The 15,239-nt window shown below is 40.0% G+C and overlaps 1 protein-coding gene across 3 annotated transcripts in view; it reads right to left on the bottom strand.

Annotated features, from left to right (window-relative positions):
* LOC124644062 (pantothenate kinase 3) overlaps positions 1-15,202 on the bottom strand; it is a 40,707-nt gene extending 25,505 nt beyond the window's left edge. The window contains exons 1-2 of one of the 3 annotated variants that reach the window (XM_047183265.1): positions 15,031-15,202; positions 7,901-8,001 (exon numbers count right to left, since the gene is read on the bottom strand). The gene's annotated coding sequence lies outside the window, so the exon portion shown is untranslated. Of the gene's footprint in view, positions 1-7,900; positions 8,002-8,832; positions 8,852-15,030 lie in introns of those variants that run through there. The other 2 variants (XM_047183263.1, XM_047183264.1) reach the window with 2 other exon arrangements.
* Between the last annotated feature and the right edge of the window lie 37 nt (positions 15,203-15,239).

Here is a 15,239-nt window from a genome sequence, read left to right on the forward strand (position 1 = left end):
CCTCAACGATGTAATTTCAACAATTGTTGAGATACTATGTTTAGTTAAGCGTCCAACAACAATGTTATTAGCATACGTTACATAGTTCAAATATACTAATAGAGCATAATAATAGAACGTCGAGTAAATAAATATATTTATTTTTAACCAAATTCCCAAAAGGAGGTTCTCAATTAGGATGTTGGTTCGCGCAAAGCTCCGGCTGTCATTTGAACATCTTTGGCAGTCGTTACGGGTAGACAGAAGCCAGTAAGTCTGACAACCAGTCTTACCAAAGGGGTATTGGGTTGCCCGGGTAACGGGGTTGAGGAGGTCAGATAGACAATCTCTCCTTGTAAAACACTGCTACTCTTTATCTGGGTACGAGAATTAATTCCCACAGGACGCGGGTGAATCCACTGGCGGAAGCTAGTCAGATATCCTACTTTTATTATAAATGTGAAAGTTTGTGAGAATGTATGGATGTATGTTTGTTATTCAATCACGCAAAACGGCTGGACCGATTTAATTGAAATTTGGTATGTAGATGGGTGATACCCTGGATATACATATAACACATAGGCTACTTTTTATCAACACACCATGCGGGCGAAGCCGCTGGCGGAAGCTGGTATAATCCATTTGCACAAATATTTGTCTTTTTATGGGTGTGTCTTATGACGTAGAAAATCGTGTTCCATTCATTAATATACGTCATGTTGTCAATTTGATTCTTGCAAAATATTTGCACAGACATGATGACCGATTGATCTGATAAACAAATGCCTTGTAAACAGGAATTCCCAATGACTGAAAAGTAGGAAAATAAGCTGTTTTCCGAGGGTATTTTAACGATGGCAAAAATCATCAAATGACCCTTCCCGCTGAGAGTTAGCAGCGTATGGGAGTGTCAGACTTTTACTGACTAAAAATCCATCGTGTACTTTCGTAGGCCTTTTATGTACAAAGGCCGCGGTAACTCTTTCGAACAATTCCGCAGCCTTGGCGCGCCTTGGCCCTGTTGGGCCCCGCTGGGGTTGCTGACATCTCTTTGAGGAGCGCGTGGAACAACGCGTGAGGGGTTCATATTTAAAAAGGGATAGAAGATGCAGCATGGGTAGGCCCTACACTGAACGGATGAAATGAACTATTTTGATAAAAACCTTATTAATCGTATTCACACCGGTTTTATTGTTCAAGCAATGAAAATATTGATGGCCTACACTTTTACGGATAAGGGTAATTAAAGTACTAATTATAGGCTCATAAATTGGCAAAGAATTACTTCATAGACAAGCATAATGGAATAGCGCAATGTGCATATTTTTTTATTTATGCTTGTATTTATAGAGCCTTTCGTAAGATATGTTAATATTAAAGTAACAGCCACATGCGTTGATCGATCGAACTCAAAATCATTTATTCAAACTTGGCTGCAAAACAGCACTTTTTGAACGTGTCTTACAGAAGTCAGCCCACCCTTCACCACTTCCTATGTGTTACTGCTGGGAAGAAGTGGCGCAACGAATTCCACAGCAGCACATATCTTTAGGTTAGAAGAAACTTTCAACGATGCTTTGATATACAAAGAGTGTATTACTTTATACAATATGCAATGCAATATGTAAATTCTTTTTAATAAATATATGAACCAAGATGCTATAGGGCAGGTCAGACTCCTTCTTTTAGCTAGAACAAACAACGTATGGTAGGCGTGCCCAAACTATAAGTAAACTAACGATTTGTTCGGGTTCCTTGAGACACCTGTCTTGATTTGTTGGTGATTTGGTTCAGAAAATGGGCGCGTTCCAAAGGCGTGGAGTATAACGTTCAGCGTCCCCCGAATCCCTGAATTTTGGTGACGCTACTTTCTTAGGAAATTGTCCAATACGACATCTCCGCACCAATGCCCAATTTCTCGACTTCAAAAATAGACTATGCCAATGACCAATGGGGACCAAAAAGTTCTCCAGTTCCTCATTATCATGACCCTTGAGAGCCACCACGTGATCCTGACCGTAAGGTTACCGGTTCAATCCCGTTTGCATCACGTTTGCTACGCATGTGTGAATGTGACTTCTGACCTTACCGTATCAGTTATATACATCATCACATCTGGTAATAGCTGATTGATTTATTATGTCAGATATCTGTACCTACATAATATTATAAAAAGGATTTTTTTTTTGTATCCTGTTTAGAAAGTCGTGGTGGCCTAGTGGGCAAAGAACCAACCTCTCGAGTATGAGGGCGCGGGTTCGATTCCAGGTCAGGCAAGTACCAATGCAACTTTTCTAAGTTTGTATGTACTTTCTAAGTATATCTTAGACACCAATGACTGTGTTTCGGATGGCACGTTAAACTGTAGGTCCCGGCTGTCATAGAACATCCTTGGCAGTCGTTACGGGTAGTCAGAAGCCAGTAAGTCTGACACCAGTCTAACCAAGGGGTATTGGGTTGCCCGGGTAACTGGGTTGAGGAGGTCAGGCAGGGCAGTCGCTCCTTGTAAAGCACTAGTACTCAGCTACATCCGGTTAGACTGGAAGCCGACCCCAACATAGTTTGGGAAAAAGGCTCGGAGGATGATGAGATATCTGTACCTACATAATATTATAAAAAGGATTTTTTTTTGTATCCTGAAGGCTCCAACCTCATCATCCTCCGAGCCTTTTTCCCAACTATGTTGAGTCGGCTTCCAGTTTAACCGGATTCAGCTGAGTACCAGTGCTTTACAAGAAGCGACTGCTTATCTGACCTCCTCAACCCAATTATCCGGGCAACCCAATACCCCCTTGGTTAGACTGGTGTCAGACTTACTGGCGTCTGACTACCCGTAACGACTGTCAAGGATGTTCAAACCGGGACCTACAGTTTAACGTGAAGGCTTCGACCTACTGAACTCAATTTGAAAAAATCATTTAACTCAAAATATGTACCTATTTGTTTGTAAAGGTATTGGGCCAGATTACTGTAACCTGTAGTTTTAGAGGTTGCAAATATGAGGTTTGTTCACTATTGCGTAGCTATAATATTATCCCAGAGCGACATAGGCTACCGTATTACCCGGGGAAGAAAATCAGTTTCGGCAGGACGCAGGTAAAGCCGTGGAAAGCATCTAGTTGGTTGCAGCATTTGTTGGTCTAACTGTGCACGGTGTCTCGGGTTCGATTCACGAATCGGGCCGAAATCACGTTGTGGCTCTTAACTTTCGCAAAGCAGCCCGGAGTCTGGAAGTCGGTGATCGATAGTTTTGTCATATGTTCGTCTTGAGAGTCTTTACGGGTAGTCAGAAACCAGAAAGTCTGACAACCAGTCTTACCAAGGGGGTTAACTGGGTTCAAGAGATCAGATAGGCAGTCGCTCCATGTGGCACACTAGTACTCAGCTGGATGCGGTTAGACTGGAAGCCGACCCCAACATAGTTGGGAAAAGGCTACGCATATGATGTTCTGTATTTAATACCTTCTAGATTATTACTAAGTACATCTTTATACAGATAAGGAGCATAAAAATATATCTTATTTCTTCTTGTTTTGTCTGTAAAAATTGTTTATAATTTTATCAACAAAAAGTAGGTACGTGATACATATTTTTTGGGCGTTGATTAAATATACCCTTGACCTAAGATCATTGACAGTATTTTAATTTAAATATCAGTATTCGATTCAAGTACACAATCCTACTAGTAATATAAAAGTCTGCCTCATTGGTCCCATAGCGCTATGAGAGTGAAGGAATAGTGAGTGCACCTGTGTCCAAGCAAATGCTCGTGCACTATAATATGTCCTGCGCTGTTGGCTGATCTCCTTATATGAGAACAGCCACCGTGTCCGACGATTGATTGGGACGCCGTTATTATAAACGTGAAATATTTCATGTAAGGATGTTAGTTTCTATATTCTTCTAACTATTGGATGGAGTGTAATGATAATTGATCGTCCTGTCTAAATTTACATACAGACTGCATCACCTACACCAGCGGTTCCCAAATGGGGTTCCGCGGAACCCTAAGGTTCCGTGACAGGCCCTCAGGGGTTCCGTGGAAAATTCAAGATTTCCATATGGAAAATCGTTTCACTTTTGACAATACTAAACTATTATTAATTTTCAATTAAATTGTATTAAATATTGCATTCCAAAATTCCATTTAGGCACCATGTAGGTGGGTACCACTCGGGAGTGTAAGTCTCGTACTTTCGCGACAAGTGGCGGGGGAAGGCCACGGCAGCAGATTTTAATTCCGTTTTTTACAAATTGTAGATTAATTTAATACCTCCAGGTCTTCGGCAATCGGCAAAAGTAGGTAGCGAGTAGGCCAAAAATCACCGCATTTTTTGGGCTTATTTCATCGCCAGGATTATACGTTTTCATACATTTGACAGGACGTGAAATGACACGGCGTACGAGTATTTCCAGTGGCTATTTTTACCATGAATCAAAGTGTGACATTATTTCCAATTTTTGCACCTCCGCGAATCCGAAAATTTCGCCATGTTACGTGTCATGCTTTTATGTTCGTTTAATTGCTCAAGTATCCAACACCAAAAAAATTTCGCGCTCTTCCGTCGAGGTTTTCTTTGATGTTTATTTTTTATTCCTCTGGTTCAGAAAAAGCAATAGCGCTTTCTTCGCTAGCTGCTTATTCATTTGCATTTGCTTTTTGTGTGGATATTGTACTTTTTGAGACCTTATTATTTTACAGTGGTTTTGTTCATTTTGTGTAGGTACTTAAACTAAAAAAAATTCGCGCTCGCTTCGCTCGCGATACCGGCTACCACTGGATATCTTTCAATGCTAGCGGGTGCTTGGAACTTCTTCTTTCAGTTAAAAAAAATCGCGCTCGCTCGCCTCGCACCTGTACAAACCCAATCTATTTCTTTTTGCGTTTCCTTGTCAGTCTTCAAACTGAAAACTATTCACATAAATAGAAAGTCTAGGGCGGCTAAATTGGGCTGCGGGTTGTTCGAAAGAGATACCGCGGCCTTGGTACATAAAAGGCCTATGACGGAACACGACGGTTTTTAGTCAGTAAGAGTCTGACACTCCCTCATTGCTGCTAACCCACAGCGGGAGGGGTCATTTGATGATTTTTAACGTCGGAAAAAAAAAGGGCGGCTAAATTGTTTTCTGGACCGTGTGGCAGATAGCCATGCTACGCCTGAGTATACTGAATATGTCTCTAACCATATAACAATTTGGTGCGCTACCACGCGCCACGAGCCGTACCTAAATTTATTTACGTCTTTAGTTTACTTCTTACTTAAGCTAAGGTTCCGCCGAAAAATTGTGAAACGAAAAGGGTTCCGAAACCAAAAGAATTCGGGAACCGCTGACCTACACAATGCAAGGGCAAGTTTCCTAACTACAATAAAATATGGTACCAACAATATACACTATCATCGAATCAAAATACTAAATACATGTCATGTAATACATGTTTCAGCTCACGAAAGCGGGTGAGCCATACTTGTGTGTGTGAGCGACATTGTTACGAACGTTAGTACGTAGTTTCACAACTGTGCGTATAGTTATCGGCACCAATCTTGAGCTCTGACCTTCACCTGCGCAGAAGTAATTTATTGGGTCCCTTTTGTGGTATGAAGTGAGACGCGTGGCGGGCTAAAGCGGTGATTGGCCCGCAGTGCATCGCGTCATAGTCACTCGGGATTGGTTCTTTGCTAATAAATCACTTCTGCGCAGATGTAGGTCAGAGCTCAAGATTCGTGCCGATAACTATACGTAACTGCTTGTATATTTACACACACGAGTTTACGTCACCCGCTTTTATGAGAAGTATTAACTACAAAATAAAGGTGAGTTCTCACAAGGCGCACTAGAAGACAGACAGAGTTTCTGGCGGACTTCAAACTTCTAATGTTTCGGCCCGGAAAGCCTGCGAGAGAAGGATACAGGATATTACAGGAAAGATAGGAGAAGACTAGGGCACTATAAAAGATACAAACAAACTATGCACTATATTCATATTTGATTATTTGGGCAACTAGAATCAAACTTAGTTATATTTTTGACGTTCAAAGTGCTTGTAAAGGTCTAAATGAAAATAAATGATTTGACTTTGACTTTAATGGCCTGAATCGACAGCGGGGAATGCATCGACTCTTTTATTTTATTTTTAACGATAAAAAATTGTGATTGTAATTAGTCCACATTTTAAAACGGCGAAAAATATTGTAGAAGTATTTTTTTTTTATTTTAACAAAACATAAAATATTTTCTAAGATATAACGCATAAAAGATTGAGAGTGGGGGCTCGTGACGTCACGTCTATGTAAAAAATGCACTCTACACGAAACGAAACTTTTTAAAGAATTTTTTTTTTTTGTACTAGTAACGCCATCTATTGCCTTATGTGTGAATTATAAGCTGATAAACTTATAACATATTTAAATATCGAACACTATTGTATGTGTATATTACATAAACGTTACTCAAGACAGCGCCATCTCTGAATCAATTTCGGAGTTTTTAGGAATTATAGCGAAAATCTAAGTAATGATTAACAAAATTACATATTAGTAATTTGATACGCAACCTTGATCAAACCAATTCCCAATTATCTTGTTATGAATTTCTTTGTTTTCCTATTATTATTATTATTCTATGTCAATATATATTCCGTTTTACGATCGAACCTTAACATTAACAGAACTAAATGTTCTGCTGCTAGTGTAATAAATACGCCGGCTGTTCTCATAATAAGGAGATCAGTCAGCTGCGCAGAACATATTATAGTGCACAAGCACTTGCGCAGACACAAGTGCACTCACTATTCCTTCACTCTCATAGCGCGATGGGACGACAATCCGACACCACCGGAGAGAGATCAGGCGCAGGACCGACATTAACGGGCTCTCCGATGCACGGGTGTATCAATTACCAACTGACTGCTTTGTGAGTTTCTTTCTAAAGTCCTAAAAACGACTTCCAACCTGACCCGGGAATCGTAACCGAGACCAAGTGCACAGCAGTCGCGCAATGCGACTGTTGGCCCAAAGATGCAGATTACTCTACCGTCAAATCTGTATTTTTAGCCCCAAATTCGTCAGTTTTCTTAAGAAAACCGTTTACTATCAATTTTTACGTTACATTTTCAATATAAACAGTAATTTTAAGTAAAACGAATGTTTATATTCTCAGTGTACTATGGGCCTTAGCTAAATATATTCATACTGTTTTTTTATCTTTATTATTGTAGGAAGAATGCTACCTACGATTTTTGTACCCACCTTTTGCTATCTTTATTTCTTACTAGCTTTTGCCCGCGACTTCGTTCGCGTGGAATAGTGACTTCCGGCAGATTTTTGGTTTTACCCACATAGTTCCCGATCTCGCGGGATTTAAGTTTCAATACACTAAACTCGTGTAACGATCGACACCATTGCGCGTAGTACTAATAGAATTATCTATACTCCGTTAGAGCATTTTCTTTGTAGTAAAACTTTTATTATATTAATATTATTTTTTTTTACACCTTTTTACTGTTTATTTACATTTTTCTGATGGATTTTCCGATGAATTAAAACAATAACATGAACCGAACACGTGTAAATGACACCATTGCGCGATTAACGCCATCTATCTACGGAGCATAGGAACAGCTCGACATTTGACCAATAGATGGCAGTGTATGTCCGTAATAAATTGTATTGTTTATTTTTCATTTTTTGTAATAAAAACTATCCTATGTCCTTTCTCAAGTTTCAAACTATGTATGTCTGTACCAAATTTCACACAAATCGGTTCAGTAGTTTAGGCGTGAAAAAAAGACAGACAGACAGACAGAAAGACAGACAGAAAGACAGACAGAAAGACAGACAGACAGACAGAGTTACTTTCGCATTTATAATATTAGTTTGGATTATGTACATTTTGTTTGTGCTGAATAATAATGAAAACTTACCTAACACCATACCGGGCGTAGTCCGCCACAGCAGACCGGTTTGACAGTTCTTCTTGGCTGTCAACTGTCAATGTCACCGCCTCGCTGTCATCCTGTGTGACCTGGGGGAGAAGGTGGAACATTAGGACCTGATACCTCATCATCAGCCTAGCCTTTTCCCAACTATGTTGGGGTCCGCTTCCAGTCTTACTGGATGCAGCTGAGTACCATCATGATTAGGTATACTAAATTCTCGTTAAATATCGACCAGTCCAACGTTAAAGGCTGGAAGTAAGTTAAATATACGAACACAAACAAAATACTGTTGCCAAGCTCAAGACCGCAAATGGCTGACTTCAGAGTGGCAAAGTTATTTGGTGAGATCTGTTTTGTAAGGCTTAATATCGAAGGAGACACGCTGTCGGGATTCCTTGGCAGTCGTTACGGGTAGTCAGAAGCCAGTAAGTCTGACAACAGTCTAACCAAGGGGTATTGGGTTGCCCGGGTAACTGCGTTGAGGAGGTCAGATAGGGCAGTCTTTCCTTGTAAAGCTCTTGTATTCAGCTACATCCGGTTAGACTGGAAGCCGACCCCGACGTAGTTGGGAAAAAGGCTCGGAGGATGATGACAAGCTGTCGGGAATTGACGATTTCCGTGCGTAATTCGATAGGGCTGACCCGGATGCGGAGCGAAACTGATAACACCCTTGTTAAGACTATTTCTCAGACTTGCTGGCTCCTGACTACCAGGACTGCCAAAGATGTTCCAATGACAGCCAGCAACGAAATACGGAAGAACTCTTCGTGATAAGGTCCATGGACTTCGTCCAGAGATGTTTAACCTTTTGACAAGATAGTTTCCTACCCTTGCTTAACTTTATAATTGATCGACTCATGAAGCTGTTAATTAGCCACGAGCTCCTTTCTAGAATACATAAATTTAGAAATACTTACAAGGAAAAAACTATATTTTTATATCCGCTTTTCAATATCACAACCGTCTCAGCTAAACTTTAAACCACAAATACAAGAAGATACGCCACAAAAATCCTCACTTTTGTTTGGAAACACAAAAAAATATCTAAGAACCTATTTCGAGCACTATTTAACATAAAAATTAAAATAACATTCTCTTCAGTACCGTCTTTAAGACGTTTCTGATTGAAACACAATGCAACACTGATATACTTATTTACGATAACAAAATGTTGTTCTAGTGATCTTCAAAATAATCTAAGTGGGCCCAAGATTAAAAACTGTGACATTGAATTTTACATGTTAACTGTGTACCTACTGAAAAGTCGTGGTGGCCTAGTGGGTAAAAGTCCAACCTCTCAAGTATGAGGGCGCGGGTTCGATCCCAGGTCAGGCAAGTACCAATGCAACTTTTCTAAGTTTGTATGTACTTTCTAAGTATATCTTAGACACCATTGACTGTGTTTCGGATGGCACGTTAAACTGTAGGTCCCGGCTGTCATTAAACATCCTTGGCAGTCGTTACGGGTAGTCAGAAGCCAGTAAGTCTGACACCAGTCTAACCAAGGGGTATCGGGTTGCCCGGGTAACTGGGTTGAGGAGGTCAGATAGGCAGTCGCTTCTTGTAAAGCACTGGTACTCAGCTGAATCCGGTTAGACTGGAAGCCGACCCCAACAGGATTGGGAAAAGGCTCGGAGGATGATGGAACTGTGTACCTACTGAGTTCATATAGGCGGTCGATCCTTGTAAAAGCATTTTTTTTCGCCATCTGCTCAGATCAAATTTTCGGAAGGCACGATAAACTGTAGGTCCGGTTAGACTGGAAGCCGACCCCAACATAGTTGGGAAAAGGCTCGGGAGATAATGACGACGATAAACTGTAGGTCCCGGCCGTCATTGAACATCTTTAGCAGTCGTTACGGGTAGTCAGAAGCCAGTAAACTTACAACAACTGTTTACTTTGAAAATTGAACGTAAAAATTCGTAAAAAATTGTTTTAAGAAAACTGACGTTTATTTTGACGGTAAACTTGGGCGTAAGTATACCATTTTTTAAATTTTAATCCTAAGATTTGTAAGAATTAAAACATTAACATTTGTTTAAATAACTCGCCTATATGTGATCTACCTTATTTCTGTAGTCATAAAATAAATAAAAAGGAGAAAACGTATACCTACCTGCATATACAAAAAATATTTGTACGATTGAATGAAATGTCACCTCTGCGTTTAAATTGGTCATTGACATAGTTAATAATTCATACCATTTTCATTGATTTTAGCGGTCAATGATATACTCAGAAATAACTTAATTGTGTTCTATGGAAGGAAATAATCCTTTTGGCTAATATTATAATGTGAACGTAGCTCCGTTTGTCTGTTTGTCGCACTCTGTTCAATGTATGGAAAAGGCAATAAAATTCTGCTAATACATACTCTATAATAATAATTGTAGAAATAAAATAACTTTCATAGTTAACAGCCCATACATTTTATTTAACGTAAAAAAAATCATCAAATGACCCCTCCCGCTGTGGGTTAGCAGAGGTGAGGGAGTGTCAGACTCTTACTGACTAAAAACCGTCGTGTTCCGTCATAGGCCTTTTATGTACCAGGGCCGCGGTATCTCTTTCGAACAACCCGCAGCCCCGGACATAGATAGAGTTGACCTGGAGAAAGAACATAGGATAGTATTCATCCCGAACTTTTGAAGAGTTCTCTTGGAAACGCGATATAACCGAACTCTACGCGGGCGAAGCCGCGGGCGGATGCTAGTACTGTAATATGATAAGTGTAGAAATAAAATAACTTTCATAGTTTTGTTCACATCAAGATATGATGAGGAAAACAAATATTCCAGAAAATGTTTATCAGACTAGCGCGCTTTTTCGCGCGATTTCTTTTTTTTTAACGCGTGTCAAAAACCTATTGCGCTGTTCCAGGGGTCATCAAGAGAGGCAAGATGCTTTATAAATTGAATGATGATGATGTCCTCCTAGCCGATTACCGGCTACGGCGGCTGTTCTCACATAAGCAGATCAGCCAGCTGCGCAGGACATATTATAGTATTCCTTCACTCACAATTCCTTCACTCTCATAGCCCGAGGGGACATCAATCCGACACCACCGGAGAGATCAGGCGGCTGATAAATTAAATACTACATAAAAAACATTATTCTTTGACGCTACCCGAATTGTTTGTAAACAGTAAACACCTATGCAATGAAGGATTTTTTTTTTTCCTAGCTGATGCCTAGACAGACGACCTTATAAAGGTCGCCGTCGACGCTGGATGCAGGACGCCTCCAACACGTATCTGTAGAGATCTAAGGGGGAGGCCTATGTTCAGCAGAGACGTCCTATGGCTGAGATGATGATGATGATGTCTAGATGGCGCTGATCTTGGTACGTGACTGCAAGGGACGGTTCGTAATTACTTATTAACGTTATATAATTTTCAGGTCGTATAACGAAACGTAATTCCGCAAGCTTCCGTAAGCTGAATCCGGTTAGACTGGAAACCGACCCCAACATAGTTGGGAAAAGGCTCGGGAGATGATGATAACGAAATGTAAATAGTTTTTTTTTTTCTTAAAGAAAACCTCCCAATTAAACACAAAACAGTGTCGCTTCCATGGGCGTAGCCACACTGGGGCAAGCTGGGGCACTTGCCCCACCCTGGGCCCTGGCTCTGACCTATAAGGTGTCTGATTAAAAATTTTTTTTTTTACTAACTCTAACTAACAAAATCAACAATCATATGTACTATCCGTAAGTAATTGCACAAAAAAATTGTCGACTTTGAAAAGAGCGCGATCAAAACAAAATACACGTTCGAGTTCCCTAACGTGCGCGGTGCAGGCGTCATTTGAAAGCGAGCCGTATTCCCTAAAAGAATAGTTGCTATGTGGCGTAGCGAGCCGAGCCGTCCATCTAATCCAAAAAATAATGCATTGAAAGAGATGAAATGGTAGACGTGATCAAAATTTCGGAAATACAATTTTATCCTAGTGTAAAAACCGCGCTCGCTATTTTGCTTGCCCAGCCATTTACGACCTGTACAATAGAACGATCGTTTAGCATAGTGGTTCTTAACCGGTGGTCCGCGGGCCACTGGTGGTCCCTGGAGGCATTCCTAGTGTCCGCGAAGCTTAAACTGCATCTACGCTAGAAGAGTCGAGCACGAGCGGAGCACGAGCCGAACAAAATTCGTCTAGAATGGACCGACTTACAAGCCTCTAACGACCACGCTCCGAGCATTTCGTTCGTGCTCGGCTGCGTTCCGCCTGTTGTCGGTTTTGCCCTTGTGACGCCCGTTATAAAAAGGGCTTGGTTGGCTGCAATAGCAGCGGCTACTGCAATATTATTATATCGTCCATATTCGCCAAGAGCCGCGAAATTACTGCGGAAAACTACGTTCGAGAACAGTGATCGTTGTAGGTTCGTTGTACGTCCACACTTGACGCCGCGAACGACGGCTCCGCTTGTGCTTCGCTCGTGCTCGGTTCGTCTAGCGTAGACCCGCCTTTAGGTATCTAACTTTATTTTTATCGACTTATCTATGCGAGCGAGGGGGTTTTCGTATGGACGTAAATCGGGTGTGTCGTACCTAGTCCCCCCATTCATGAAAATGTACATTTGGGCGACATTTTACGTAGTTTTTGGTTATGAGTCTTAAAAAATAATTAAAATTTCGCGCTCGCTTCGCTCGCGTATTCAAAAACGATATTATTTTTGTATTTGTCAAGAAACCAAAAGTTAAGTACGTTTGGGCTAAATTTTACGTAATATTTGGTTTAAGTTCGATAAAATTTCAGGCTCGCTTCGCTCGCGTATTCAGAAACTATATTTTGCATTTGTCAACAAACAAAAAGTTAAGTACGTTTGGGCTAAATTTTACGTAATATTTGGTTTAAGTCCGATAAAAATTTCGCGCTCGCTTCGCTCGCGTATTCAGAAACTATATGCCCTTATTTTTACATTTGTTAACAAACAAAAAGTTAAGTACGTTTGTTACGTCGTACGTTTTTACAATTTCTTTATTTAATCTTTGGCCTTTGTTATAGTCATGTGTGTACAGAGATCTGATTTGTAGATAAGATACTGTTCAATATGTCACTGTTATACTATGTTATCTCTAAAAATAAATGTGTTATATATGTACTAGAAACTACGCTTCATTTCAGTACTGATAAAATTAAGGAAAAAAAAATTGTGTTTGTTTCAACTACCAAGATTATGTATTTTCCAACTATGTTGGGGTTGGCTGCCAATTTAACCGGATGCAGATGAGTATCAATTTTGCATGGAGCGACTGCCTATCTGACCTCATCTATCCAGTTACCTGGGCAACGCAATACCCCTTCGTTAAGGCGGCAACACACTTAGATACGTGTCGTGTCGTGGCCTGACGCGACTCGTAAGTGTGTTTCCGCCTTTAGACTGGAGAGGCTAAGGCATCGAAACTACTGAAACAATTTGAAAAATCCTTTCACTGTTGGAAAGCTACACTCTTCCCGCGTAACATAGGCTATATTTTATCCCGGTACGAGCAGTAGTTCCCACGGGACGCGGGTGAAACCGCAGAAAAGCGGCTAGTATGTTATAAAAGTATGAGTAGTCAGAAAGATAAAGAATATTTAGTTTATGATGAATAATAAAGTATGACTATTGATTTATTTCTGAACTAGAGTTAGTCTGTGACTTTGTCCACATAAAATATTTACTGTTTCCCTGTGTTTTCTCCTGTGTCCTGTGGGAACTCCTGCCTGTACCAGGATAAAATATAGCCTATGTTACTCAGGAAGAGTCATATCATCCTCCGAGCCTTTTCCCCAACTATGTTGAGGTCGGCTTCCAGTCTAACCGGATGTAGCTGAGTACCAGTGCTTTACTTGGGAAGAGTGTATGTCCCAATTGTAAAAGAATTGTCCAAATCAGTTCGATATTTTCAGAGGCTTAGTGAGACAAACAAACAAATAATGTTTCCTCTGTATTGTATTAGTGTAGATTTGTCATAATATGTCATCATATCTGGCATTATTCATATCATGATTAAGTACTATTAGAGATAAAAAATTAGATTTGACCTGGGGGGCATATAAAATGCTTTTACAATTGACAGATTTGTGGGCTGTTACTGTTACAGCCTTTTTTATCGTCCCACTGCTGGGCTGCGGCCTCCTCTCTCACAGAGAAGGATAGAACGTTAATCACCATGCTTGCTCAATGCGGGTTGGTGATTTCAGACTTTATAGTCAAGGTTTTCTCAAGATGTTTTCCTTCACCTTTTCTTTCAGATTTGTGTGCAAAAAAGTTTATATCTAAATGAAAGTTAGATAGTGTAAATAATATGAGTTTGACCTACAGATCCTTTGATAAAATTAAACCTTTATTTTTAGGACTATACTGGTTGATTGTAGTCAGGGTGGCCCAGTGGATAAAGGATCAACCTCTCAAGTATGAGGGTTCGATTCCAGGTCAGGCAATTATCAATGCAACTTTTCTAGGTTTGTATGTACTTTCTGTGTATATCTTGGACACTATTGACCTGGGTTGAAGTCAGATAGGCAGTCGCTCCTTGTAGCACACTGTTACTCAGCTGCATCTAGTTAGACTGGAAGCCGACCCCAACACAGTTTGTAAAAGGTATAGAATATAATATTGTGTATAATAATGGTGCTTACCTACACTTTGTGTAAGTAATATTTAATAATAAAAAATCCATGAAATGAAAACAGGTCCCAGAAAATATTTGCAAAAAGAAAATCCTTAACAAACTAGTCCACTATGGTAAAAAAAAAGTATCTAGAACATCAAAGGAACTTATCTTACAGTCCAAGGTAACATTCATTCATCCTAATGTCGTTTTTATCTGCGAGAATAACAACCCGCCACTTAAAGTAGGTACACACTTATAGTAATTACTTAAAGTGCTCAGTAAAACCAGTTTCGCAACTCTCGAACCGAACAAATATAAGGATAAATAAAGTTTTCACACACTAACGTGATGTAATATACCTACAATGCCGACAATACTACTTTTTAAGACACGAAACTTGGTCAAGCAAAGCAATTTACGTTCAAGATGAGACTTTTAGATTATGTGTGTCGTGACCAACCAAATCTTATGTGATTTTCATTGAAAATATTTCGGTGTTTGCGTCTAAAACTTACCGGCAGAGAATAGAAGATAGTTCGCTAAGTTCACTAGTAACAACGGAACAGTAAAACAATGAGGATATATTTGGGAAAATAAATACCGTTTCCCGAAACGAATAACGCTGCGCGAAATAATCACGAACGCAGACACAGATAAAAAATGGTCCAAAATTTCGAATGTATCAAAATTTGTTGACGTTTCTTGTTATTGTTGCAAGTTGTAA

Source organism: Helicoverpa zea, chromosome 29 (genome assembly GCF_022581195.2).
Source record: "Helicoverpa zea isolate HzStark_Cry1AcR chromosome 29, ilHelZeax1.1, whole genome shotgun sequence".
In the NCBI taxonomy this organism is placed as follows: Eukaryota; Metazoa; Arthropoda; class Insecta; order Lepidoptera; family Noctuidae; genus Helicoverpa; species Helicoverpa zea.